The sequence below is a fragment of the Misgurnus anguillicaudatus genome, chromosome 12 (assembly GCF_027580225.2).
Source record: "Misgurnus anguillicaudatus chromosome 12, ASM2758022v2, whole genome shotgun sequence".
In the NCBI taxonomy this organism is placed as follows: Eukaryota; Metazoa; Chordata; class Actinopteri; order Cypriniformes; family Cobitidae; genus Misgurnus; species Misgurnus anguillicaudatus.
This window is the reverse complement of record NC_073348.2, coordinates 21,085,361-21,110,684: the sequence shown is the minus strand read 5'-3', so window position 1 is coordinate 21,110,684 and position 25,324 is coordinate 21,085,361. Positions and strand designations below refer to the sequence as shown.

The following is a 25,324-nucleotide window of genomic DNA, read 5'->3' as shown; positions in this document are numbered from 1 at the left end:
GGTGATCAGTGTTTGCATTTCATCAGCTCATTTGCATTTAAAAGGACACACCCAAAACAACACACTTGCTCACACCTACAAAGTGGCAATTTTAACATGCTATAATAAATTATTTTTATATGGTATTTCGAGCTAAAACTTCACATATGCACTCTGGGGACACAAAATATTTATTTTACATCTTAAAAAAGTCTTGTGAAATGTCCTCTTTAACAAATTTGGCTGCAAAACCCTAAGTGCATGCAAGCTTTTTGGCAAAAACCCCCAATTAAAAAAAAAAACACTTCTTTGGACAAGACATAGTAAACAGTTTCAAAATCACTAAAGATAATTTCATAATTCATAATGTAAAACTAAAGAAACTGAACAACATGCGATGCATGTGGCTGACACATTCAGGATGTGGTCCTGAAGTACTTACATGGGACCACAAGTTTGAATGTGATCCACGGTCGTTCCAATCCGTCTTTCGTGCACTTAGAGGACTTTGCTGAAAAGCGTCATGGTGCATAATGGATTCTGCCAACAAAGCGGTATTTCAAAATGGCCTAAGGCAAGGATTAAGCGAATTTTAAGCGAAAGTATTTGATGAACGTATAATACGTGCCGAGAGGATTCGGTTAATATCATTATCTCATTTTCGATTGAAGTGATGTTTTGCGGCTTTTGCATATGAGCTCTTCAAATATTAATGTATTTCCAGCTTATCAAAAACCATATTTATGACATTGACTCTGTTAACTCCTTTGCACAAAAGTCAGATTTTCTTGCTTCCACTAAAGCACATGAAGATGATCTGAAACATTCTTAAATCTTGCTTTTCATACTTTGGACAAAGAGTCGGTTCCAGCCCAAATTCATGCAGTCATTAAAGCAGGCAGCATATTAAATTCGAAGAAACTGTATATTTATTTATTTTTGTTGAAATTGTTATGTACATAATATAATTTGTACTGATAATATTTTTATTGCAATTCAAAGAAAAATCTTTACCCCCTTGTGAGTCACTCTGGATAAAAGTCGATCAACATTATTTTCAACGTGGAACAATATGAGTAATTGTCAAAATCATTTAGTAAAAAAACACTTGAATAACTCCGATATCCTCACAGCAGTTAAAATAAAAATGTATTGCCAGATGGTGCATGCATCATTTGTTCAAACTAAAGGTGTAAAGGTGAATGAGTTGAATGAGGCATTAGATGCACTTATTGGTCAAGCATGGCTGCGTGCGGTGCCTGACTCTCTAGAAATGATGCTTAGCAGAAAGAGGGAGGGACGACGTTTAATCTAGGTCAGCAGGTATGGAAAAGAAACTCGGAGGTGTGTATCTGTTTATGTGCAAGCACACACACCGGGGAAGTGGTTAACCTAGAAAATAATACATAATAATGGGTATCGCATAATAATGTAATGCATTGTTTTTTTATAAAAATCCAGCATATCAAACAGCTCATTTTGATTTGGCTCCGGTTAATCACATTTTCTGCCTGCATGAGCCACATCCAAGTTTTATGATGATATAAAGCAGATTTAGGTGTATCAGGCAGAGTTTGATGAACGGAGATAGGTATTTTCATACAGATTATACCGTTGGGGATTATAGTTTTTTTTTCAATCTTGGTACTAAAGTATTTAACCAGTTCAACACCTCATAAGAGAAAAATTACAAAGAGATTTCTTTAATATTTCAGTTATTTCTACTAGATTGCAGTGAGATCAAATTTGAGATTTGGTTTAATGATGACCCTGATGTGTCTTTCCAAAGAAATCTCAACAATAGCTGGGTTTTTCATTCAAACGTGAAGCGAATCTTTTTGAAATTCGCAAAATAAAAGAAAAACAAGGAAATGCGAAGGTGCGTTTCCATCAAATTGTTTGAGCGAATGAAGGTGGTTTTGGTAGTAACCAACAGTAAACAAAACAAGGTATGTGTGGTAATAGGACTGCATGTAGTCACAAGTTATTAATTTAATAGCAGTGTTGTTATTTATCTGCATTAGTTTTATTTTGTACTACTATTATGAATTTGAAAATCAGGAAGTTGAATTTTATATATGTACTATACAGTAGTAACTGTAAAAATGTGTTAGATCTCCATTAGGTGTCCCAAACTATCAAACATCTGAGCAATATGTGCTATGGAAACCATTGTACAATATGTGTGTGCGAGCATAGATGAGCTAAGATGTTTTCTTTTTACTTATCATTACCCACAGAAAATCATTGTATTCACTGCAAGGCCCGTACAGTGGTCATATGAATAAAGGGAGGTGGTGGGGTGCCTCAGTCATATGACTGCTATTATGGTCATGAAGCAGAAAACAAAGATGCTCCACAGACGCAAGAATGCACAGAATGTGGTTGTGTCAAGCTTTGCTAACATTATTAAATAAAGAAGTTAAATATCAAAGATGGAGGATTATGTTTATTTTTGGATTTTAACAGGAAATAATATCAACCTGGTTGTTATTTTGATTTTTTTCATAGATTATATTTATGCATTTGCTACCCAGACTCACGAAATTACGTACCTATAGTTACATAAGTTTTTGATTCTTTTTCGTGATACTGTCACGAATTTCCACGTTTTTTCGTGATCGTATCACAAATTTCTGTTTATGTGTCATTGTCACGTATTGGTTACTCAACTGCTTTTTCCTATTTTCAAACCATTTTCGCTTCGGTTTAGGGTTAGATTTGGTGTTTGCATTATGTCACTTTAAGTATTGGTTTATACTGTTTGTTTCAGATTTATTTTTTATATTTTCTGATTTTTAAACCATTGTCGCCTGGCGTTAGGGTTAGAGTTGGGTTTGGGGTTGGGTCATTTTATGTAAATCTAACCCTAAACCGAAGCGAAAATGGTAAGAAATTAGGACAAAACAGTTGAGTAACCAATACGTGACAATGACACATAAACAGAAATTCGTGACACGATCACGAAAAAAACGTGGAAATTCGTGACAGTATCACGAAAAATAATCAAAAAGTTATGTGACTATAGGTACGTAATTTCGTGTGACTGGGCTGGCATTTACGTGAAAGGAATAGAAAATACACAGTGTTTCTAGCGTATAGCTACATAATGCAGATAAAGTATTTGTTAACACAATAGAGTTATTTTTACTTAGTTCAAGTGTTTTAACAGTACTACATTCTTTACATTTTGTGCATATCGCGTTTAACCCTAAGCTGGTTGGCTGTAGCTGGTCGCCTACTTGGTTTTAGCTGGTTTTGCTGGATTAGCAGGCTGGTTTTAAATGAGTACTTATTTAAGGTGGTCTTAAAGGTGCAATGTGTTAATTTTAGCAGCATCTAGTGGCGAGGTTGCGAATTGCAACCAAAGGCTTAGTCCACTGCTCACCTCTTGCTTTTGAAACAAATAGAGAAGCTACGGTAGCCACCACCGGACAAACATGTCATCGCCATGTCATCTGTTAAGAGCTTCAGTAAAAACATGGCGGCACAAAATGGCGACTTCCATGTAAGGGGACCCTCGGTGTATGTAGATAAAAACATCTCATTCTAAGGTAATAAACACATAACGGTTCATTATAAAAGGTCTTTATACACCCCTGATAATATAGTTTTGAATATTTTGCATTTCTGTCAAGAGATCCTTCTAAAAATTACACACTGCACCTTTAACTTGAGTACCAGCTGACCCACCAGCTAAAGGCCAGCCTGGCCAGGCTTGGAGGACCTTCCCGTTTTTTTTATATTCTACTATGTTCTTCCTTCAATTTAGACGAATTGATACATACCTCTCTTTCCTCAATTCGTGACCTTAATCTAGTGTTCTCGTGACCACTTGTTTGGTGAGCCGTGGTAAAAGAATAACACTGCCACAGAAGCGTGTGTCACTGTCATCAATTTCAGCCAGGATATCATCTTTGTGTTCATCAAAACAAGATCAAGTTTCACATTAAATGTGAATACTACGTTTAATACAGTATAATATTCCAGTTTAACAAGTCATTTAAACATTGCAATACAGATTTGTACAGTTCTGTTAATGCTTATTGCGATAGTGGTGTGTTGAATGATTTTTTTACTTTTTTTCAAAACTGTGCCATGGCAGAAAAAAGGTTTGGAAACACTGACTTAATCGTTGTACAGCGCGTCCATTTAGCCTAGCCCCATTCATTGCTTAGAATCCAAACAGGGATGAATTTAGAAGCCATCAAAAACTTCCATGTTTTCCCTATTTAAAGACATGTTACATGAGTAGTGTCACGTGTAAGTATGGTGGCACAAAATAAAACGTAGCGATTTTTTTAAAGCGGATAAAAAATGAGAACTATATTGTATGGCGGAAGAGCACTTAGTTTGCAGAACTACGGCATTAGTGCGCAGTAACATCATCACTCCTGACTACTCCCCCTCTTGCTCAAACTTTCATCAATATTACTGCACACCGAGGGCGAAGTGCTGCAAACTAAGTGCTCTTCCGCCATACAATATAGTTCTCATTTTTTATCCGCTTAAAAATTTGCCACATTTATTTTGTGCCACCATACTCATGTAACTACTCACATAACAGTCTTTAAATAGGGAAAACATGGAAGTGTTTGGTGGCTTCTAAATTCATCCCTGTTTGGATCCTAAGGAATGAATTGGGCTAGGCTAAACGCTAACACATTCACAACGCGCTGTACAAAGATTAAGTGCACACATTGAAAAAAGATGGGTATGTATTAATTAGTCTAAGTTGAGGTAAGAACATTGTAAAATATTGAAAAACGGTGTTGTTTTGCTTTAAATGGCCAAGGACCGCCCTAGAGGCCATATGACTGACACGTAAAGCAACCAGTCATGTTTCTATTTGTGCCGCGTCATTTTTAGGGGCTTGGAGATGGCGCCACAATAACAGACCGGTGCGCAACCATAATTCACGGATGTTAATAACAACAATGGCTAACAGGTTAAAATACCTTACATACTTTTAAACATACAGAGTTTAACATGAAAGATTTCTTCTTTGATCAGACGACTTTGTGTTGTTTCCGGAGGACCGCTAAAGATCGCGACACACATTTCACGGAAATCCTGTATAATTCAACCAATTAGAGAACAACTTGGAAATCTGCTCAAGTGTTTCCAGAAAAGTGTTTTATATGCATCAGACGTTCAGCCATCGGTCCGTGGACGTGTCGTCTCACGTGGGGACCATTATATACCCTACTGAAAAATCCAGCTAAGACCAGCATAAGCTGCAGGTAGCTGGTTTTAGCTGGTTTAAGTTGGCACTAGCTGGTTTAAGCTGGTCCTCTCAGAGCCTGGCAAAGCTGATCATGCTGGTGGGTCAGCTGGTCTTACAGCCTGATCAGCTAAGTCCAGCTAGACCAGCTTAAAAAGTGACCAAAACACAGCTAGACCAGCTTGCTACACCAGCAAAACCAAGCTGGGAGACCAGCTAAAACCAGCTCACCAGTTTATGCTGGTCTTAGCTGGATTTTTCAGTAGGGATACCAGCATAGTCACTTCCAGCATAAACCAGCTAAGACCAGCCAACCAGGATTGTGTTTTGGGAAACGCACCCCAGCTTAGACTGGGTTTAGTATTTTTATTTCAGCAGGAAAGTGTGTCACTGCATCCATGATATTAGCTTTTTATTTCTAGAAAACCAACGTGTCCAAGTTACTTTCTGTGCTAACTGACTTTCTTGTCTGACTGGCTCTCAGAATCATCTATATCGGAGTTTTCATACTGAAACTCCCCCGACAGTCTGTGTTTACAGTGAATAGCGAAATCACACCCCAGCTAAGTGCAGCAGCTAGCCTAGCGCAGCGATAAACCGCCCCCCCCCTCCCCCCAGAAACCTGCTGCGATTCCAAACAGCTCATGTCTTATCAGAGCCTGAATTTAAACATTACACACAAACGCAGCGGTGCTCGCAGACAGATTAACGACATGTCGCTGTTGAGCTCGATTAGACCTCTTTTGTATTTTTTTTTTCATTTGACATCAACTGCAGTAAAAACCTTACAGACCAGATCGGCGGTTTTGAACTGGTTTTGCTTCCAGACACAGATTAAACACGGACATCAATGGCTAACCAAACAGAGCTGATTTACATTTATGCATTTGGCAGACATTTTTTTTATCAGTAGGCTATGTGTGTTCCCTGGGATCGACCCACAACCAGTTGAGCTACAGGAACACAGTACTGCTTCTTTGTTGTACACATATATATTCTTATTAATTTTCACTCGACTGTCTCTCTAGTCTGTTGAATCTTTATAAAGAACCTTTTAGGAAGCTTTATTTTTAAGAGTCTACCCACCTTAGCCCTGTTTCCTTTTTGTAAATGGCTCATTAGTGGTTCTGCACTCACATGTATGCAGAAACATTTGCAGTACACAGACATGCATTGTTGAGGCAAGCAGCCCATGTGACTGAAAACTCCACATTTAGGGGGCAGGCCATGCCCCTATCTCTCATGGGACTCTTTATGACCGAAACAGAACTACTATACAGTTGCCCACCATCAACAGCGGCTCCAGCCAACTCAAAAGTCCTCTGTTTTTGGGCCCCTTCTGACTGAAACACTGCCACTCATTGTTTCTCATGATGTTTGGACCGTGGTATAACAAAGCAGTGTCTTTTGAGCAGAACATCCAGGGTCGGATTTGGGTCACGAACGTACAAAGACTTGGACAAATGTGATTGTTTGAAGCTCATCATGTGACGCCCTGATGCTCGTTTGTTAATATATACGATTCCCTTTATCCAGATGTGCATATGCTGTAAACGCCTTTTGAATTTCGAGAAGTTTTTGCTTTCAACAAATATGCAACTTTTGGTATTTCTCCTAGTGTTAAGTCTCAAAAACCAGCATTGGGTGAATTTTAACCCATCGGTGTGTTCTGTCCAATATTTACCCAATATGTGTCAAAAATAACCCAGCCATTTTTAGAGTGCAACCATGGAAAAGCCCAGCATATTCATAAAGTGTATAAGCATAAGTTTTTTTGGTAAGTAACATGTCAAATGAGTTAGCTAGCTGGTATAAAAATGTATTGTGACCCTCGCTGATGAAAGCGACTGATAATAGTAAGTAATGAAAACTATTTTAAGCATCTACAAAAGAAAACAACCGTTGTGGCACTCGACAAATTAAAAGTGGCTTCTGCCAACTACATTGAACCTGATTGTGTGTTATGGTGCAGTATAGTTTGTTATCTTTTATTATATTATTATCAGGCTTGTTCTGCATCATCCAACAGATATGAATGAATTGGCTCTTCGTTCATTGTGTTCGATTTGTGGTGCTCGGCTGCAATGCGACTGAATGTTATACCATGAGGCCTCTCGTTGTGTGCTAGCCTTTGTAGCTTCCTACTAGAGAAACCACACTGTTTAAAAAGCAAAGCTGCTTTCAGGATACCGAAAATGTTGACAAGTTAACACTGTATGAGACATATAGGCTGCGTTAGAAATCGCATACTGTGACAGTGGGTGAAGTACCTACTCATTGCCATTAAAACAGTAGGTGCTTTATGGCAGTGTTTCCCAACCAGGGGGTCGGGGTCCACAGGGGGGCCTCAGCAGATTTCCAAGGGGGCCTCAAGATGACTTAAAATTATAAAAAAATTGGACAAAACGAGCATTAAAATAAGCTATAACAAGCAAAAAGCAAGATTTTTCTTTTTTTTGGCAATTTTAGTAGTCTCACAATGTTTCATGATATAGTCACGTCATTTTTTGATTATTTTTTCGTGATATTATCGTGATATTTTTTCATGATCGTATAACGAATTCCTGTTTTCGTGTGATTATCACGTATTGGTTACTCAACCAATTGTTGCTTGCATTAGAATGTCACTTTATGTATTGGTTTATGTTAGGGTTAGAGTTGGGTAGTGATGTCATTTTATGTAAATCTAACCTTAAACCGAAGCGACAATGGTAAGAAAATAGGTTGAGTAACCAATACGTGATAATCACACGAAAACAGGAATTCGTTATACGATCACGAAAAAACAAGAAAATTCATGATAATATCACGAAAAAAGAATCAAAAAATTACGTGACTATATAACGAAATTTTGTGAGACTGGGCTGCGAATATACATCTGTCTAGTCTTTTTAAGTTCTATTTAATTTTATGTGGAAAAACTTTAGTGAGTGAGGGTCCTTCAAATATTGTTGTGGGCAACTAGGGGGCCTTAAAGTGAAAAAGGTTGGGAACCACTGCTATATAGTATGAATATGGATAGTATGAATGAATTGAGTTGTACTTCATCCGCCATGTTGATATATCACGTGACATACATCGTCATAAGAACAAGTTAGTCGTTAACTGGAATGACGTTAAACAAGCGCAGTTTGAACACATGGGACGGTTGTTTAATTTGTATTTGCATTTGAATAGAGCCGCGTTACTGCTTTCGGGTATTTTGGAATTAAACAACGCCCCTCCGTCGTCGTCTTCATTGGATAACTCCTCTCCTGGGGATCACAGGATAGCAAAGTGTCCGTCAAATAAACACTTCGGGACCTTGCCGGAAGTAGTAGGTCATCTGGGTACTTTTCACCTACTGTTATTTGAACTATGACATACTACTCGCTTTGCCTTCTGCTTTTTGCCTACAATATTGTATGGAAGTAGGTGGTTTCGAAAGCTGTCCTAGACTATACACTGTTAAAATGATATCAAATCAACATATATTTTTATGTTACTTTAATTTAAAAAAATTATGTAAAACTATTTCAACTTGTTTTTTCTAATTAATTATGTCAACAGCACAAGTCAAATCTTAGTAGGTTGTTTTTACTTGTTTTATGGTGCATTTCTTTACAGTGTATTAGCAATTAAGCTATAATTTTCTGTATTTTACAGAGACTCCATGACTTGAGACCGTAATAACCAAGGAAAACTTTGACTTTGGCAGATTATAGGAATTAATCATAATGAAACATGACCTTCTGATAACCTGACAATGTGTCCCCACATGCATTCTCATAAAGCTTCGTCCCAGTTCTTTCTTCACCTCGCTGCTTTTTGGCAGTCCTCATAATTAAAATCTTTTCATCATTATTACTTACAGTAATTGGCCTAACATCTCATCTATCATGTTATCGCCTCATAAGCTTATCTTATCCAGGAATAGAAGTGACTTCCGTCCAGTCACCTTTCAGTCGGTAAGCTTGATATCTTGTCACTGTGAAATTGATAGGAAATTGAACGAAAGGCTGCTGTGAAAAGTGCAAAAAGGAATTTAATAATAGGTTGTCCGGTAACCTACCAGGGCAGCACTTAAATTTAAATGACGCACGTCAGAGGTTTTGCATAATGCAGCAGTTTAGAACGGTGCCTATTTCTCAATCTGGAACTTACATATAACTAGTTTCTGACGTAGGCAGGTTCCTGTGCACCGACCAATGAGTCACAACCTCAAAGAGAGAACTCACTAATACCTCTTTGTTTTGAAACACCGGGTTAGACATCATTTTATTCTGTTTCGCAAGCAGCTGTCAGAACCTGTCACTATTCTGACCCTCGGTTCACGTCCTGCACCGTCACTTCTTGCTGAATGAGTGTGTTTTTGTAGTTGAGGTTTTGAGAAGCTTCAAAACATTTCCCCAGTTACAATCAATGTCTGAAATCTCAAAGAAAGTTCTCAGAAAAAAAAACAAAGGACTGTTAGATCTCACTTCCATCTCATTGTTTCGCTATTTGTCATTTCAGTTTCGGATGCTGTGCAAAGACTTGCTGTGTGTAAGTTTGATTTGTCATACCGTTTTGGTCATCGATGGCTGTTAAAAACCAATGGATTTTTTAAAAGATTATTGGAAGCTGACTCATATCTAAATTTGAAGATAAAAAGTCGCTTCGAGATAAAACCAGTGATATGTTTCCAGGAAGAATGTAAGCAACTATTCACAGATGTAACGGATTGAAGTTTAGTTTTTAATCAGATGAACTTAAGCAGCAAACGTGTGCAATCCCCAAGTGCATGCCAAAAATCTTTTTTTTTTTTGTGAAAATGCTCGGTTTGTAAGAAACTTTATATTGAACCACAACATGAATCATAGTAAAATAGAATTGGAGGAAAACTAGTTGTGCACTTGCTATGTTAATGACTATGATTTAAATCAAACTATCTACTAAAAATAAATCTTGCGTAACATGTGTCTACTTTACAGGGTGAACCTTTTAGATAAAGATAGGCCAACATGTTTGTTTTTAAGAAAATTGTAGTGACACAAATGTTGAGGATTTTTAAAAAAAGATGAAGACTAGCTTATCTGACATAATAAACTACTTTGTTTGCTAATAATGGAAAACTAATTATAGAGAGCTGCATGGACGATGTATTCCTGGTTTCCTCGCCAAAACGTCCATTAATTTTTTTCAATAGACTTTAGCTTTATCGCAAAAAAATAAGCTTGGTGTTTAACGAAAGTTTATGACACTTATACGTTTTGTTCAAAAAGATAGTCTTTACAGATGAGCAATTTTGAAGTCTAAATGCGTTTACTATATAAAGCTATATAAACTAGCGAATTACTGTACACCATGGTCTCTCGAAATCAACACCAAACTCTTTCAAACTTTATTAAACATTTACAAACATGTTCCCATGATAATCAAGTATCTTAGTTTTTGAGATCTTTATACTGTATGTGATGACGTGTAAAGTCCCCGACGTAGTCTGTAGTCCCATGTAGCAAGTTGTTAGCAACCAAACCTTTTAAAGACATTTCATAAACGTGAAACGTAAAAATATATTTGGCTTATGTTAACCCAAGAACTTATTTGAACCAAAAGCCCATTCAAAAAACCCTTTTGACTTGAAATGCTAACTCCCTTCCAGGTCTTGCCTACAAAAGTATCCATGCGGCACTATATTCCTTTGGTATGGGGACCACATTATTTTTTTACAAACATTATGCAATATACAAGCTTTATGGTGTATGATATATATATATTTATGGTGTATGAGTATTTTTCTTGGTTTTGGGCAGTATAGCACGATGATGTAATTTTAGACCCTCATGGGTACATCCTTACATTTAAAAAAGTCACCATAACAGTGTAACCACATGCAAAGAGATTTACAGTTTCTTAAAGTTACATTTGTGTGTTGGAAGCAATTTGATCAGCTTTTCTCTCTTTTTTATATTTAAGAATTAATTATAGAGAACACATTTCTTTTTCCATTGTTTAATGCATTACTGGCACTACAAAAGTGATCTGTTGCATCAGAATCATTAGCTGTAACTGTGGCAATCCTTTAAAAGATGACAAGCCTTTTTGGGTGTGTCTCCCTTCTGGGACTTATGGGTTAAGTGTTTGCTATGTGCTTAAAGTTCATATTGTGAAATAATGAGCTCTTCTTGACATCAACACTATTGTTTTCTCTGCTTCTTTGCCCAAGAAAGTTCCAGCTTGTTTTCGTCGTAACAGGCCAACAACCTTATTCGCCTTACAGTTCTTGGGTTTCTTGCATAAATCGGTGGTTTTGGTTGCTATGGCTGCATTACAAAAAGATGTTGCTAAACATGGGCCTGATTGCATGTGATTTAAATAGCAACTTGCTTGCGATATGACCATATTCTGTGATTTCGAAATTATGTTAAGGTTTAACTGCTACTGTATGCTAGCTGATCTGTAAATACACTTTACCTGTTACATATATAAAACTAACTAGCGTATTGTATAGCTCTTTCACAGTTCAGAAGACTTGATAGAAATGATCATTTATCATTTTTTTACATATCAACTTGTATCAGAAATAGAAAGAAACCAGTAAACTATTGATATAGTAAGACCTCAGAAATACTCTAGAAGCCGATTTTATGCATTACAATCACTGATCTATATAAATGACTGGATTGCGCATGATGTCACAACTGTGGAGCCACCGCGCCGCCATGTTGGTATACCCAAACATTCTATTAGATCAGATTTTAATGATAAAACATCACTTTACTAGTCTTCGTTTTTATATCTGAAGTTACCTTGTACATTATTACAACAAACGTCCTAAGGGCTCAGTCACACCAAAAGCGCTTCAAACGCTTGCAAACGCAAGGCGCGACGCACTGCCTTTTTTAAAAAAGAGCAGTGCAGCGCGGCTTTTCATATTGCTAAGCAACCACCGAGTCAGCTGTCTTGTCAATCAAATATTGAAGCGTGAGTGCTCTTTTGGTGTTAACTGTCATATTAGCAGAAACTTTAAAAAGAGGGCGCTTGCTCTGACCTTGTTTGGGGATAAGAGAAGCACAAACACGCAGGAGAGAGTGAGCGAGTGGAGTCCGGTTCTTCAAAGCAACTGTAAACTTCCCTCGCCACAACGTAAGGCCCGCCTCTCCCCTCATTCGATTGGACAATGGAAGACGCGAATGACGTCAGGCGCTCCTCCGCTCTCAGCGCTCCTTCAAAAACGCGTGCGCGGCAGGCGGCAGAAAACCGCAAGGCGCTCGGCGCGCATAAACAGCGCGCAAACGCGCCCTGCCCATAGAATATCATTCAAAAAAGGCGCCTGCAACTGCCATAAGCGCTTTTGGTGTGACTGAGCCCTAAGCATGTACATAGTTATTTACTGAAAGTTGTACATTTTAGTTTTTAGTTTTTAAATATATTTTAATCAGTTATTATACATTCATCTTCATTACAGTATCAGATCAGCAGACAAACCGCAGCATATTTAGTATTAATGACAAACGTGCTCATTCTGAAGTCTAAATAAATAATCATACTTTGTACCGTATGTGCATGCAATAACTTGCTGGTTGTATGTTATCTAAACTTACAAGTTACCTAAACTTATTTAGAGAAATAACGCTGACCGTATAGCTGAATGTCAAAAAAACTTTATTTATACCCGTGTCATTAACAGAACGCAGCAGACACACTCACCTTAACGTTTTTTTATAAATCCATTTTCCTGCCCGATTAAAGCATAAACGTTGCAAATAACACCAGAAATAACAGTTAATTTACGTACACATATCCTAAAAATAATCTTGCGTGAATGATACGCTGTAAAGCGGGTGAATTTAAAACATGATTTTGAATGGAAGTCAATGACGCCGTCTGCCGGTTGGGTATACCAAGATGGCGGCTCGAACTCTGCGCTGGCTTCAGCTCCCGCTGTTACGTTAAGCGTTCTATGCGCAATCCAGTCATTTATATAGATCAGTGATTACAATCCAAAATGTGTCTGAACCAAGGGGCAACCTTTCGGTTGGCTCGTGAAGCCAACACAGAAGTGACTTATACTGCAATTCATCGACTGGCCGCTAGAGACTGTCTCCAAAAGGTAGTCCATCCCATAGACCCCCATGTTAAAATGGCCAACTTTACAACAGAAATAAATGTTTACAACCTGTTACAAAAAAAAGTTTTTTGGTCTATATAGCTAATTTTGCCCTTTATGGCAACTGTGAGGGTGTGAATTTTTTGTAACCCATCCGTTAAAATTTTATTAGGCCTTAAAGTTCCTGGTTTCGGAAACCAGGCACCACAGCTCTACCCACGTTTCGCCTTATTGCCCATTTTCGATTATCTGTGAGTGAGATGCTGCCAAGATGCCGATGGCAGGCTCCGCCAACTTTGGGCTTTAAAAATGCTTTTCAGAAACCTAGGGGTGATGTCATTGACACTACACTCTACACAGTCTAATTTTCCAGCTCTTCTAGAGTTAAACATACGATTTGTACCGTTATGGAATCCATTCAGTCGATATCCGGGTCTGGCGCTAGCACTTTTAGCATAGCTTAGCATAATTAATTGAATCTGATTAGACCATTAGCATCGCGCTCAAAATTGACCAAAGAGTTTTGATATTTTTCCGATTTAAAACTTGACTCTTCTTTAGTTACATTGTGTACTAAGACTGACGGAAAATTAAAAATTGTGATTTTCTAGGCCGATAGGGCTAGGAACTATACTCTCATTCTGGCGTAATAATCAAGGACTTTGCTGTTGTAACATGGCTGCAGGAGGCGCAATGATATTACGCAATGCCTGAAAATAGTCCCCATCTATTGAAAGTTACCAAGGGACTAATTTCGGGGGTTTAAGTTTAAAATAGGAAAAATATCAAAACTCTTTGGTCATTTATGAGCGTGATGCTAATGGTCTAATCAGATTCAATGGATTATGCTAAGCTATGCTAAAAGTGGTACTGGCAGACAGGGAGATCGGCTGAATGGATTCCAAAACGGTGAAAATCTAATGTTGGTTTCCTCATGCTAAACAAATGCAAAGTGCCAAAAAAGTAGTTGGACGTGTTACAGAGTATTTCTGTTCCGAATGCACTTCGCCAGGGTTTGTACAAGTTTCAGAAAGTTTTTTTTTTTGTTACGGGTCCAGCTGACGTTTCAGGGATGACTCGCTCCTCTCGCAGTTCGTAACTTCTCCTTCCGAATGTTTTTGTACGTTATCCGTAAGAATCTATAAAGGTAATCTGTCTTTTATAAATCTGATAAAACTAAAGACTCTCCGGAGATATGAAGAATGTAATACTACACTATACTCCAGATTAGCTGGCAAGTTGGCAGAAACAGCTTGTGTTATAGACGCTTCAAAATAATTGTATTCACAATATGACCATATGTGAAATATAATTTTAAATTAGTTGAAATTAGTACTAAATGTGAAGTTATACAATATGTATTTTGTATGTTGTACAAATGGCAACACAGTCTCATGGCATTTGTAACTATTTTAGGGGGCAGCTAATTCATATAAACTCATACGATCTGATGCGTACATTGTTGTACGATTTGTTTTTGGTGTTGGGTTTAGGGGTGGGGCTTTCTTTTATTCTTAGTATCATCTTCGTACATCATACAAATTTATTCGAATTTGCCATCTTGTAAAACAGTTACGAAATCATGCTGGAAATGCAGCAATGACTGCTTTAGTGCCGAAGATATTCGTTTTCTACAGATGTTTTGTTTTGTTAAGTAAATACAATCAAGCATGCTCTTCGACTGTCGACATGTTTTTATCTAGTTACCTAGATACAAATTAAATAGCGTATTTAGTGGCAAAGATGTTTGAAGAAAACTCTATCGGCTCTTTTGTTACTGCCACTGAAAGAACGCACAGCAAGTAAGTAAAACAGATCATACTTTTGCAAAACCAAACCAAAGTTTTCATCTAACCTATACAGTATGTCTGCATAATTTTATTTTTGCCCTAGGGGGTAGAGCTACAGTACATTAAAGTCTCAATTTCCACTCCATTTAATCTCTGCTGTCTAGGACAAGCAAGTAAGATGTTAATAAGATCTTCTTTCAAGACTACAGTATGAGTTTTTTCTATCTGGTCTCCTACGATGCTCTGTACGCCCTGTGCAGGAATAATAATAAATGTCATGTGTGTCCCATCAAACTCTCTGACGTCACAATGGGACTCTGAGGACTGTAAGCCAAATTGAAACCCTGTGTCTCCAATCCAGAGATGAGGAAATAAAGCAACACATAATTCACACAGTACTGCAAGAAATTCACCCCATTGGCATATGAAACCGATTGTTACAGTGGTTTGGAAGAATTGCAAATTCCCATGTGATATCCATCTCCTGAAACAACAATTGTTCTTGTCATGATGGTTGAAACCATGAGGACAGTTTATAGGAAGTGGTATCATATTTGAACATTATTCAGTGAATTGCATGATTGTCAGTGTGATCAAAGTGGGGTTTATATGTGCTGCCCATTGGCACAGTAACCCAAGACTCCTCACATAAGGTCAATGCAGCTCTTCCAGTAATGAATAGTGAATTAACAGTTTTATTAAAAATTATCACCATTGGTTGAATGAACAGTTAGTCCCTCTCCAAAGTCACACCATCGTTCAATCCAATATTGTTGTGCTGGTCACGAATTCAACCTACACATAGATATATGGTGTAACATCATGCCGCACGTGTAACACTGACCACCACAGCGAATGAAATATCAGCAGTTGTTTTGGCCTCGGGAATGTTTATCCAGTTCGCTCACTCGTATAAATCCCAGGATTCACAGTATACATTACTGTGGCTTCCATGATGCTTCATTAATCGAAGAGGAGATTAGATGTGTTGAGATTTATGAGCTCGTATCTTTGATCTGGGATACAGTACGGTGTCTGGATAATGATACTGCACTGTAATTGATTAGTGTCTGTAACTGGGGCATGACTCAATGGGGGAGGATTGGGGGAAATACAGCCGGGTTATATAGAAAGAAACCCTCCCTTAATAGTGTGCCAGAACACTAAAACGTGGGTGATAAGGGTGGAGGGCAGAGACTGACGTCATCACTCTTTAAGACGGATGACAGGATTGAACTTTTGGTCTTTGGGTAATTTTACTTTGCACAGGGAAAGAAAATATTTATAGATGATGGTTTGTGTGAACAAATGTAGTGTACATAGTGTAGAAATGTATCCTCATGAATGCAATGCAAAACTGTTTGTATAAAAGTTATTCATTGAGTGTCACAATGCAAATAATTACACAAATAGACTTTTATGCATTTGGCAGAGAGTTTTATCCAAAGCGACTTGGAATCAAACCCATGACCTTTGCATTGCTAACACATCGCTCTGCTAGCCGACTCACAGGAACGCAGCTTTCTTTATGCAAAATATATTTTGTAACCTCAGTTTCTTTCGCTGAAGCAGAGAGTCAGGTTTCAGTAACACTATTGGTTCTTGCTTGTGTCATTACCGAACAATATTACTCTACTTATTACTCTTTTAATCCTGATTTGAGTACACACTGTAAAAAAAATCCGTAGAAATTGCAGCTGGGTTGCCGGTAACTTACCGTAGATTTAAATTTATGTTATTTACTTGCAACATTTTGTTCAAAGTTAAATGAACTTTAAACATTTTCAAGTCTTTGTCTTTACAGAGTAAAACTAAAAAAACAGCATCAAGCAATACATTCTGGGAAACAGAATCTGAAGCAAAAAAACAGAAAAAGGTTGATGATGATTTCTGGTTCCCAGAATGCTTTGCATGAGGCTGTTATTGTATAGTTTTATTCTGTAAAGATAAAGACTTGTTAATATTTAAAATTTATTTAACTTTGAACAAACTATTGCCAGTAAATAACATAAATTTAAATCTACGGTAAATTACCGGCAACCCAGCTGCAATAATACTATAATTTCTTCGAATTTTTTTTACAGTGCACGTACTTTGATTAATCCTATGTAATATGCATATTTCTCTAGTTGGATGAGTTTAAATTGCATTGTAAAGTTAACAAAGGAAATTAGATGCACCCAAGGATTCCAAAAAATAATATTATAGTATCGACATTATGCGTTTAATGACACATTTATGGGTCCATGACGTGAAGTTAATTATTTTGTGTCCGTATGGTTCAATTAAATGTAAAAGGGTAAAATTTCAAAATAAATTTGCAGATTACTTGGAAACATTCTCTTTTTTGAGGACCAAGTCTAAAATTTTTGGTTTTATTTCATTTTGAAAGAATATTTGGGGGATAATTGCAAAAATGTCAATGTGGTGCAACCGGTCTGTGTCAATTGGTGTAACTACTGTAGAATTTTTTTTAATTATTGAAATATAATTATATTCATAAAAACTTTAGCCCTAGGCTTAAAGGCGCTCTAAGCAAATTGACGCGTTTTAGACCATAAAACATTTTTTGTTACATACAGCAAACATCTCCTCACTATCTGCTTGCTGCCTGTCTGCTGATCAAACTGTAAAAAAAACGCGATCTCTGTAGACAGCTCAGGCTCGACAAACGGCAATATCAACATAGTGGCCAGACCTAGCACAACAAAACATAACAAAGTGTTCCAGCCAATAAACGACAAGAAGGATTTGGGGGTGGGGGTTGGCCGCGTTCATGAAAGCACGGAAGGGAGAGGGAGGGGGAGGCGTTAGCTACGCTCCGTTTGTTTGAAAACAGTTCAAACATCAACAGGAAGTGACGACGCACATTATTCGCTTAGAGAGCCTTTAATTGTAGTTGTCTCTGTTTATTAAAAAGGGGACATTTCACAAGAATTTTTTAAGATGTAAAATAAATCTTTGGTGTCGTCAGAGTACGTACTGTATGTGAAGTTTTAGCTCAAAATACCATATAGATCATTTATTATAGTATTATAGTTTATTATATAATAGTATTTAGTTTTATATTTATTTTGTGTCCGTATGGTTCAATTAAATCTAAAAGGGTACATTTTTAAAATAAATTTGCAGATTACTTTAAGTTAAAAATGTCTGGTTTTATTTCATTTTGAAATAATATTTGGGGGAAAATTGCAAAAATGTCAATGTGGTGTAACGTCTGTGTCAATTGGTGTAACTCGTTTTTTTTTTATTAAAATATAAATATATTAATAAAAATGTGGAATAAAATATCATCTAGTTTAGTGTAATATGATTTTTTTTTACATCATTTGTCACAGATTTTTTAGAAAACAAAGCTGTTTTCAGCACATGTCAGAATATGACTAAAATATTACTAAAACACATAAAAAATTTACATATAGAAATAACGAATAAAATAATATTTTAAAATTATTAATTTTTTTTTTTGATGCTTATGCTTACATGCCATCAAGGTGGATAAAATATTTAATATTTCTCATTCTTGGCGCAATTGGTGGTTACACCATTTGACATTTTCAGGTCCATTCAGTCTTACCATTTCATAAAAATGGTGCAAATGTAATTTTTTATTACATAAAATTAACATAAATACATGTGCATTGAAATAAACCTGATGCGTGCTTTTAAAACAAGCTTTTTTAAAAAAAAATTGAATTTCTCATCTTGCCAAACCGTTTTTGTCACTGACCCTTATATTATTTTGACACTAGTTTCATGTGAGATGTATGTGACCTAAATGAGGTGGGGCAATATTATATCCAGCTTTACAACTGGAATGCAGCTTTACATAACATAAACAATCATCAATAAGACAGAGTTGCCATCGTGTGTTATATAACAATCTATTTATTACACAAAGCTGGGTTTGTTCTAGGGGAATGGGAGTGCACAGTAATGGCCAGGGTCACGTGGGTGACCAACTCAATGGAAAAATGACCTTCATGTTTCTCAAAATGGATTCTTCTATAACAGGTACAGAGTTGCAATGTCTAAACTTAGGTTTCTACACTCATAATAAAGCTGTGACTAGAATGAAACCCTTTAAAAATCCTAATATGTACTATTTAAGTACAAATATGTACCTTTGAGATACTATATAATCACCCTTTAGGTACAATGGTGTACTTTTTGAAATGGTACCACTCCAGTGACAGCTGTTGTACCTTTTTCTAAGAGTGTAAAGTTTCATATTTGTATTTAAACTGTTTCTGTCACTGGCACAAAAATAATAAAAAAAAAATATAAATTATTTTTTCTTCCCATTATAGCTAGTGGAAGAACATTTAAGATCTTCAAGAGATTAAACTGTTGTAAGCTGGGGGTTTTTAATTGTTTAAATGGTAATGCTGGAAAATCATGCAGTGATATGGTTTTACACATAGTGTGTGACACAGTTAAACATAAAATCATTCATAATATTTTTTAACATCAATAAATTTATTATCAATAACTGTCAATGTATTTTATGGTTGGGTATCTTTTAAAGTCATAGTGAAAGTGCACAATGACCAATGTTTGGTAACTCATACTTGGAATGTGACCTCTGTATGTGAACCCATGCAGTAAATAGTAAACACACGCAGATGCACTGCAAGTTATAAACACACACACCTGGAGCAGTGGGCAGCTATCACTGCTGCGCCCAGGGAGCATTAAGGGCACAGGTGCCTTGCTCAAGGGCATCTCAACCTGCTGGCCGTGAGACTCTCTGGTTACTTGCCCAACTCTCTAACCATTAGGCCACAACTGCCCATCAATAATTGTTATACTATATCTAATAGTTCCCACAAAAAAATGAGCATTTGGGCCTCTTTTGTTTGGATAAAAGTAGTGGGTCATCAAAGTGTACCATCTATGTGGAATGTTTTCAAAGGAAGATTTGTCAGTAATGAAAGACATGTCTGTGCTGGCTGGGTTTATCCACAGCTGAACACTGTCAGAATCCATCCCATTAATATCCTGCAGTCTCAGCAGTGTTTGTTAGTGCCACATTAGAAATGCCACCGGTCTTATTATTCAACATTCATGCAACTTTTTACTGACTTGCTGCTGTGCTAGTAATATTAGCTTGAACTCAAAATAGTTGCTTAAAAGTGAAGCGAGTAATTTTAAAGCCGCTGCTGCTGCTGTTACGAAAAGGATTCATAAAATAATGACCAGGTTTGCTAAATGCTTCTCCCTCGGGTTTAATAAATGGATAGTCCCTATTAACACACAGTTTGATGAGTGGCTTAATAAAGGCTGGGCGACACATTTTGGGATGAAGTGCGATACACAATAAATATCTCTGTATTTTCGAGAAAGTGGAATTGATGTTTACATGCAAGTCAAAGATTCATGTGAGATGTCACAATCACCTTTATCAGAACAGCGTATTACAAGAATTTGTACAAGATTTTTTTAAGATGTCAAATAAATCTTTTATTGTCCCCAGCGTATGTATGTGAAGTTCTAGCTCAAAATATCATATAGATAATTTATTATAACATGTTAAAATTGACTCTTTGTAGGTTTGTGCAAAAATGTGTCTTTTTTGGGTGTCTTTAAAATGCAAATAAGCTATTTGCTCTACTAAATAGCTGTGCCGTGGTTGGATAGTGCAGAGTAAGGGGCGTATTATCCCCTTCTGACATCACAAGGGAGCCAAATTTCAATGACCTATTTTTACATGCTTTCAGAGAATGGTTTACCAACAATAAGTTACTGGGTTTTCACATTTTCTAGGTTGATAGAAGCACTGGGGACCCAATTATAGCACTTAAACATGGAAAAAGTCAGATTTTCATGATATGTCCCCTTTAAATATAAAAAAGTTAGGGTACGTTTACACGACAACAATGCACTAATGCCTGAAGTTTTTACTTTGCATCCTTGAGTAGTTTTGTTTACAGATGACAACGTTGTGAAAATAATCCACATTCATATGGATGAACAAAATCAACTAAAAATACATTTGCGTGACATCACTGTTTTCATACATTTGCGGTTTGTTTACACTTAAACAATAATGGTATCATTTAAAAAAAAAGTGTAATCCGTTTTCATGGCTTTATAGACATTGCTGGAAGTTTCCTTCATGATTCATTGGTTCACGTAATTTCTAATAAAAATATTTGTGTTTGCCAGTTTTCTTCAAAATGTAATAACTTCTGTTTTTTTCCTCTATAAATGTCCTAGTTTCCCTATGTTGGATTACAGAAGTAAAATGGGTAGTAATGGGTAATTTATATTGCTATTCTGCAAGAGCAAGCAATAATACTAAACAAATCAGCTATTTATTCCACCTAAAAACGAGACTCTCTCCTATGTGCAGAAGAAAATCATTATAATTATGGGTGCATTACAAACAGGAAGTATGTAGGGTTCTGACAGCAGCTGATAACTGGGGGCGAGAGGGAGCCAGAGGGGTCACATTACCTCAATGCTCATAAGAAAACCCTCCATCCATTTTATTCAATGTCCTGTTTTAAAGGAATGGTTAAAAAATTCTGACTCTTTCTTATGACATCTAAACTGTTTGAAGGAGTTATTTAAGGGATATATAAAGGAGACATATCATGAAATTCTGACTTTTTTATGTTTAAGTGCTATAATTGGGTCCCATGTGCTTCTATTCACCTAGAAAATGTGAAAAGGAAAAACCCATAAATTAGTTTTGGTAAACCATTCTCTGCAAGCATGTGAAAAAATATGAAATTGAATTTTGGCTCCCCTTGTGATGTCAGAAGGGGATAATACTGCCCCTTAATCTGCACTATCCAACCACAGCAATGCCATTTACAGCAGAGATCAGCTCATTTGCATTTAAAAAGACACATCCAAAAATGTTTACATTTTTGCACACACCTAAAAGTGGCAATTTAACATGTTATAATAAATTATCTATATGGTATTTAGAGCTTAAACTTCACATACGTACTCTGGAGACACCAAAGATTTATTTGACATCTTTAAAAAGCGCTGACATGCTACATTTCAAGTCTTTTGACGTCAAACTGTAATATTGTGTCAGGGACAACATTTTTTATTTTAAGACATAATTTTCATTTTGGGGTGGACTATCCCTTTAAGGACCCTTGTCAGACTCAGTGTCTTGGTTTCTATGTTACGGTTTTTCCATAAACTTGACAAAAGCGAACGAACAACATTGTTAATGTAGATCGTGTCTGATCATCTGAGAAGGTTTGTGTTGTGGATGTGGTAAACTAGAGTTCATTCTGGTGCATTCAGCATTTTTCAATGTTTCCAGCTATCATCCGAGAGAGTTGCATGCCATAAAATGTTGCAGAATCATCACTATTTATTTCCAAAGTAATTTGCTAAAATGGTATTAACTTTACAAGCATCACCGTTGACCGTAATGCTGAACTGCAAGAAATGAGCTCACGCTTGCATTAAATATTCATGGGCATACAAAAACTGTGCTCTGCTTTGTGCTAAACACAAAGCATTATTATTGTTATTATTATTATTGTTAATATTTACTTACCCTTCAACATGTAACTGCACTATTTACTTTCATGAACATATCCATAGAAGCTATTGTGGCTTAAAAAAGATGCACTATTTACTGTATGCCCTTGTGATTTTTTTTGCCTGGTGGACAATAAAAAAAGCCAAAAACATCCCATAAACTCACGCTTGCAAACAATATATGTCCTAAATAAATAGCTTTCTGTGGGTTTTTTTGACTTATGAAGAAGCTTCTACCTTGCAGCCACCTAAAAGACTCTAGAAATCACTCAAACTCCCTAACATTGTTCTAGCAATCTGCATAACACACATACATGTATTTGGTTAGGCATGATTTTTGAAATGTTTTGTAACAGGAAAATACACAAATGCACACCAGGTATCATTTAACTTTGACTATGGTGGTCTGTCAAAGGCTGCTGCATGTATTTCAGTAATAATCTTCTAAGAGCGGGAAAATGTCAGTGGCGGATCTTGAAGATGTAGTCTCTCTCTCTCTGTGCGATGAGTCTAGGAAATGTAATCTCTCAGCTAAAACTAGGCCATGGCGTGATTTCACATTTGTTACACTGCCAATCGCATACATCTGTTACAAAGAGCATCCATTTGTTATGCTGTCCCCAGGCTCGCACTTCTGTTCTAACAGATCACCTTTATAGCTCATCTGCTGGACTTGAAGGGGGCGTATTTCATTCTGAATAGTTTTAGCAACCAAATCCGAGTTTGCCGTGCTTTGTATAATGGATGAACACACTGAGATATGGTCAGACTGAAGAACAAGATCTTAAGGTACATTCGCATTATAAGTGAACGACTTTGTCGCTGTGTGTTGCTCGTTTCTTTCAAAAGAGGCGTTTCTAAATCTGGTTGTCATAAACAAATGAGTAACGTCCACTTAAGTAACTGACGAGAGACGGATGACGTGAACTCCACTGCTTCATTTTCATTGGTAGTCACTCAAGAAAGTCGCTCATAATTTGCATAAATTAAAAAATTTCTCAACTTTGTCGCGTGACTGGACACGCACCATCCAGTCACCAACGGTTACTGTCGCTCGTGTCGCCGGAAGTTGCCAAGCTTCCATTAAAATCAATGAGATTGCGTCGCTCTGCTACTGCTAGTCTGAATGCAGCTTTTATTAGCAAGTGCAAAAATAGCATGCCAGTCATTTTTTATGCTAAACTTTGAAGTTCAAATAAAGCATATATTCTATTTTGTGGGTTTTAGCAGAATGCTAATCTGTTGCTAGGTCATTGCTACATGGTTATAAAGGTGTTTTGGATATTTGTTAGTCCATTGATATGCTGTTGCTAGGGTGTTGTTTGTGGTTGGCTAAAATACAAACACTTAAGCCCGATTTATAGTCGTGCGTAAGTTCTTACCCGTAGCTATGGTGTAGCCTATCCATAACCTGTGCGTAGCTCTGCGTAGCCTAATGTGCACCTCGCAAAAAATTTAACAGCACGTCAGATCTACGTGGACCGCAAACGCTGTGATTGGCCCACCAGAACCCCTCCCGTCGACGTGGACGACGACGCAAATGTATAAATGAAAACCGACGCGGAACCTACGCCGTCGCGGCTACACTGTAAAACCTACGCACAACTATAACAAGCCCTTTAGAATTAGCATATTCTTAGGGGTTGTGTACACTAAGGCGTTTTTGCCTACGGACTGAATTTTTTTATTGTTCCCAATGGAAGCGGCGCACTTTTCAAAAAACGCCAGCACCTGGCGGGTTTTGTCGGCCCTCCGCGTCGGCTCCCTCTTTTTTCTGTGTTAGCGATGAGCACCCAGAGTTGAAAAATCACAGTGGAGGAGGGGCGGGACAAATACCAGAACAACCAACTGCGCATCGTACGACTGATAAACAAAACAGAAGTATCATGACAACCAAAGCATAGATATGTATAAAGGTCTCACCCGTGCTGCTGGCCAATTGAGTGAAACGTCCGCATTTGGCGGCCATCTTACCACAGGCAGCTCGCTCACTCGTAGCATTGAGTTTTAATGATGCAGGTACTTTTAAATGACCATAACTTGGTCAATTTTCTACCGATTTTCAAACTGTTTGGTTTGTAATAAACGTCAAAGATATACCTATGACACTGCATACTTATACAAAAAATAATTATTTCATGAAAAATGTTTAAGCATCCACAATTATAGCCATGTTAATAACAGTTGTAAGAAACCAACCCGTTTGAAAATCGGTAGAAAATTGAGCAAGTTATGGTCATTTAAAAGTACCTGCACCATTAAAACTCAATGCTACAAGTGAGCGAGCTGCCTGTGGTAAGATGGCCGCTAGGTGATGACGTTGGAGACTCCGCCGTAACACATCTAGCCTTTATACATATCTATAAACCAAAGCACTTAGCTCAAGAAACGCCGTTATCAGTCGCATTTAATCGATAGGGTGTACACGCCCCCTTGTAGCATAGCTTACTGTATTTAGCTAAATTAAAAAACAATATTATCAGATCCGAGCGATACTTTTAAACATGGCAGCAGGTTGATAACTTTAAATCTCATTGGTTCTTGCAAACCCCATGATTTTAAAAGCATATATGACAACTAGTCATGAAAAGCATAAGAAGCATCTGTTCTCAATTTCGCTCAAAGTAAGCTGAAATATTCATGTTTTACTCTCACTAACGTATTGTTTTCCATTTGACATAGTTTAATGATGGACGGATGTGCATAAGATAACATGATAGCATTTTAGCTAAAGAAAGTCAT

The 25,324-nt window shown here is 37.1% G+C and overlaps 1 protein-coding gene across 2 annotated transcripts in view; it reads left to right on the top strand.

Annotated features, from left to right (window-relative positions):
• gnaz (guanine nucleotide binding protein (G protein), alpha z polypeptide) overlaps positions 1-25,324 on the top strand; it is a 74,335-nt gene that overhangs the window by 28,225 nt on the left and 20,786 nt on the right. The window lies entirely within an intron of this gene.